The sequence below is a fragment of the Macaca mulatta genome, chromosome 2, assembly GCF_049350105.2.
Source record: "Macaca mulatta isolate MMU2019108-1 chromosome 2, T2T-MMU8v2.0, whole genome shotgun sequence".
Lineage (NCBI taxonomy): Eukaryota > Metazoa > Chordata > Mammalia > Primates > Cercopithecidae > Macaca > Macaca mulatta.
The window spans coordinates 55,711,148-55,716,345 of NC_133407.1; the positions used below are offsets into that span (position 1 = coordinate 55,711,148).

Below are 5,198 nucleotides of genomic sequence, written 5' to 3' on the forward strand. Positions count from 1 at the left end.
ATAATATGAGAGTAATACATCTACTACAAGGAACCATCATAAACACAAACAGATGAAATCACAGGGTAAAGCAAATTCTCACTTTGGTTAAAACTATAAAATTCAGCTATACCTTGTTTATAAAAGATAGTAATAACAATGTTACAAAAGATTACAAAAAACAGATTTTAAATTCAGTACATTATTATGGATTACAGGACGTTACATGATAAAAGGAAGAAATGATTTTGATGCTATATGACCCTAGCAACATACTACAATATACATGCAGTAAAAATTATAAATAGAAATAGATAGATATGCAACCATAGAGAAATATTTCTAACTACTTCATATAATTTTAAAAATTAGTTGCTTAAGCAGACAAAAATTTGGTTTCAAGATAGAGAATTTGAACCATACAATTTATAAGCTTTATATAATAGCCATACGCAAAATGTGCATGAAACAGAGAACACATTATTCCCAAGCACAAAATATTTTAAAAAACAAACATGCATTGGCCCCCAAGAAACTCTCAACAAAATTGGAATTAAATTGTAATAAGTTGTAAAACTGGATGGCCAAAATATAGGCATTTGAAAAATTTTAAATGCATGCCAATAAAATGTATTGGTTAAAGAATAAATAATCAGATATTCATATATCAAATGGATGCCTGATAGATATAATATCAAGTGAAAAAAGAAGTTGCAGATTTGTAGCATATTTTTTTTTTTTTGGTTTATAAAATGTAATTTTACTTTATGTTACTCTGCTGTTACATAGGGCATAACATTTTCACAAGGCTTTTTTGGGACTACAGCCAATGATTAGCAACATACAATAGTGGTCCAACTCTCTAAATAACAATCACTAGACAAACTGGACACCCTCTCACATGTGCACAAATCTGCATGGAAAAGTACTAAAGGTTTAGACTTGGACTTGTGTACTTTATTTCCCCTTTCTAGTGTATTAAGAAATGACATGCACTTTAATTTGCCAAAAGCAATGCTTGTATTCTGGCAGCAACATGCTCCTTCTATCACATAGAAAAGTGAATACCAGAACTACAAAGGCAGGAGGTGTAAGTGAATTTTTATTGGGAAGGGAGGTTGGCAACTTAAACAGCAGCAAATAAAGAGTGAATAAGGAAACTCCCTGTTGCCACAGATATACAAGACCTCCTTATGTAATATAGGAGCCATTTCAATTTGTGACCCCTAGCCAGAGATGGCAAGTGCTTTTCCATTCAATCTAATACTTCTGGATTCCTACTAAAAAGGAATACATTAAGAGCATGGAAAATTTGCTCATTGAAAGGAAATCCCTGAAGAGTAAAGGAGGGAATGTAGAAATTAAGAAGTTATGTGGAACACTGTTTAAATTGTAATTAACTACATTTTCTTATCTTTACAGTAATACAAAACACAGTCACTTGCAGAACTGGTTCAGATTACTTAAATACCAGATACATTTTTAGTCCTCTACATAAGTGTTCGGGAGTTACTTATGTTTTTATGAAATGAAGCTATTAATACTTTTCTACAGCAGTACTGCACACCAGGAAGGCCAAGACAAACACAAATCAAGGAATGACGTTTTCCCAAAGCTACAGTGTGAAAAGACTATAAACAGTTGATTCCATACACATGAATGGGTTTCTTTGCTATAGGAAATCCAAGTGGAATAAGGAATGGAGATGTGTAAAAAGGTTTCTTGAAGGAAAGAAGGATGACACCCTGTATGGATTTAGTTTTCAGCCCCTTCTGCCGCATCACATTCTTCTCCTGCACTGTCTGATGTCCAAAGTGTTAGGTTGTCTCTAAGCAACTGCATGATGAGGGTGCTGTCTTTGTATGAGTGTTCATTCAGTGTATCAAGTTCAGCAATGGCCTCATCAAAAGCCGTTTTAGCCAGCATGCAGGCAAGCTCTGGGTTATTAAGAATCTCATAGTGAAATACAGAAAAGTGAAGAGCAAGCCCCAGGCGGATTGGGTGTGTGGGTTGCATCTCTTTCTTGCTTATATCAAATGCCTCTTGGTAAGCTCCTCGGGAATTATCTATCGTTTATTTTCGATCATCACCACATGCAACTTCAGCAAGGTACCGGAAGTAATCACCCTTCATTTTCAGATAGAAGACCTTACTCTCTGGATTAGTTACATTGGCTATTAAATATTTATCCAACAATTCCAGGACCGTGGTGCAGATGGATCTCAGCTCGGACTCCACTTTCTCCTGATAGTCCTTAATCAGCTGCAACTTCTTGTTGGAGGTGTAGGTATTCTGCGGGATGCTCGAGATGACCCTCGAGGCGGACCTGCGGCCCCGGACCACGTTCTGGTAGGCCACGGAGAGCAGGTTGCGCTCCTCGTTGGACAGCTCGGCGCCCTGCTCGGTCACTGCCTTCATGCAGGTGGCCATGTCATCGTAGCGCTCGGCCTGCTGGGCCAGCTTGGCCTTCTGGATCGGCTCAGTCTTCTCCATGGTGGGCACGGGGGCCGGGGGCGGGGCAGAGGGCGAGGAGAGCGAGGGAGAGCGAGGGAGAGCGAGGGAGAGCGAGGGAGAGCGAGGGAGAGCGAGGGAGAGCGCCTACCCGGAGCGGGAGGAGCTTCGAGAGCTTCACGTCTCCACGGCCGCGAGGCGAATGTAGCATATTGTTTACATAAGGAAGTTGCAGACTTGTCACATAAATATATGTAAATTTAAACGCAAAAAACAATAAAACTATGCATAAATACATAGGCACTGGCTACTATAACATTCATAGGAATGATATAAAGTGTTTATAGGACAGTGGATACTTCTAGGAAATCAGGAAGGGGAAATAGTTATAGCTAAATCTGTAACATGTATAACATACAATTTCTTTTTTTAAAAATATCTGAAGCAAATATGGTGAAGTGTTAATTTCTCTTAAATTTGGTTCTTGGATGACATGCTGTTTTTATTTTTTTCTGAATGTATAAAATATTTTGTAATTAAAATAAAATAATGTCTTTAAAGAAACGTTAGCAAAGTAGAAAACAAATGTCCTACAGTCAGAGGAAAGTGTTTCTATCTTGGCTGTGTCATTAAGGAGAGTGTGGGACTTTGCATGAATTATGTAATTTTATTGGGCTCCAGTTTCTTATGTTATAGAATTATTCTGAGAATTATATAAGATTTCTATAAATTGTTCACTTAATTTTGAACTGCCACATGGTAGTTGCTCACCAAATATTTATTCGTACATTTGTTGAATAAGTGAATGAGTAAAGGAACAAGCATGAGTGTGTTCTAGGATCATGAGTAAGCAATGCATACTCTTTCTCAATGTACAATCCAGAAATATGTCTGATAAAGTAAACAAGAGATAACTGTATCTGTATCTTTCAAGAGGTGCATAGCGAGTCTTGTTATTTTCTGAATCTCATCTTTTGATAGCAGCAAGCGAAGCATTACTTTTTGCCACGTAAGAAAGCTGCACCTTTAGTCATCATGCTTATTATTTGTCCTGATTTAAAGATTTTTCCAGTGTATAGTTCAAAGAATAAATCCTAGGTGGCCTCCTCAACAACATCTATTTCCTCTAGAAATAAAATAGTGCTTAGCTTTTGGATATGATTTTCCTTGTGAAAATGATAGACTGTGTGTTTGGTAATATTTGACCTTATGGTCGTTAAAAGAAAGCTTTTCTCCATTCCCCAAAAGGCAGGACTCCGTCAAGTATCTGTGGAACTAATATCAGACTCCCATTTTTGAACAAGAAGTTTCTGGGCTACATAGTGCAAACATAACCAGTTGAAAGGTGAATAATTTAGTCAAGATGATTTTGTAAAATTCTTTAGAAGAAAATATGTTCAATTTAAAGAAAATTGGCCATTTCCCTGAACTCAACCTCTTTTCAAATGAATGTATCAAAACCATCTGTATGTCTAGACACGGCCAAAGATACAGTATTCCCACTGGTATATTAAGTAACAAAAAGGAACAAATTAGAAAATTAATAGTTCTTTAGGGAGTATTAGTAATCTTGGTAAAAGAATTGAAGGGAAAGTTTAAGTTTAAATCTACTTAAGCCTATATTCTTATTTTCCTAAGATGAGTAATTTATTAAAATGTTAATTTCAAAAAGAGTTAATTTACCATCTGGAGGCAATATTTTACAAGCTTTAACTTAATTACCTAAGATATATCTAAAGCAGTTCTAAGAAATATGCTGCAAGTTTTTTTCTTTGAGGAACTAATGGGTGGGATTCTTGATTTTTATAACTGACAGCAATACAGTCATCCCTTAATATCTCTGCAGATACCAAAATCCATGGATGTTTAAGTTCTTTATATAAGATGGCACAGTATTTGCATGAAACCTATGCACATTCTCCTGTATACTTTAAGTCATCTCTAGATTACTTATAATACTGAATATAATGTAAATTATATGTAAATAGCTATTATGCCATATTTTAATTTGCATTTTAAAATTATTATTTTGTTTCTATTTGTTGTTTCTTTTCTTTAAAGAATATTTTACATCCAAAGTTGATTGAATCACCAAATGCAGAACCCAGGGATACAGAGGGATGATTGAATATGAAATCATTAAACAGTAATCATGTAGATAATTTTGACTTGCAAAGTAAGAAGATTATGTGCTTAGGATTTTCATTCAGTCCTAGTAAAATTCTGAGTTACACAACTATTTCAAAAGTTTACTGGAAAAACAACCATTCTTCTTTTGTAGACTTTTAAAATTTTTATTTTTATTGACAAATACTAATTTACATATTCACGGGGTACATAGTGATGATTTCTTCTGCTTCATCATTGGTCATATATATGGGGAGAGGTGATGTGGAAGAAAGAATGACTAAGTAAAACAGTGACCTAGTCATGCTAGACCTGCGATCCTATGCGAAATGTACCACAGTGCCTAGACCATGATTCTAGTTTTAAAATTTCTTTTTGCTTTTTTTTTTTAACAACTGTATTGAGATTTAATTCATTTACTTCCCATTTTCTGGGATTGTCTTTTCACTGTCTTGATGAAAGTGAAACAAATATTCTTAATTTTGATCAAGTCCAACTTATCTATATTTTAAATTTTTTCTTATGCTTTTGGTGGCATGGGAGGGCTAAGAGGACTTTGTGAAGCAATGTTATGAAGATTTACTGCTATGTTTTCTTCTGTGAGTTTTATGCTCTTTACTTTTACATTTACATCTATCTTC

At 35.2% G+C, this 5,198-nt stretch overlaps 1 pseudogene; it reads right to left on the bottom strand.

Moving 5' to 3' along the window:
* Positions 1-708: 708 nt before the first annotated feature.
* LOC708625 (14-3-3 protein theta pseudogene) lies at positions 709-2,472 on the bottom strand (annotated as a pseudogene).
* Positions 2,473-5,198: the final 2,726 nt, after the last annotated feature.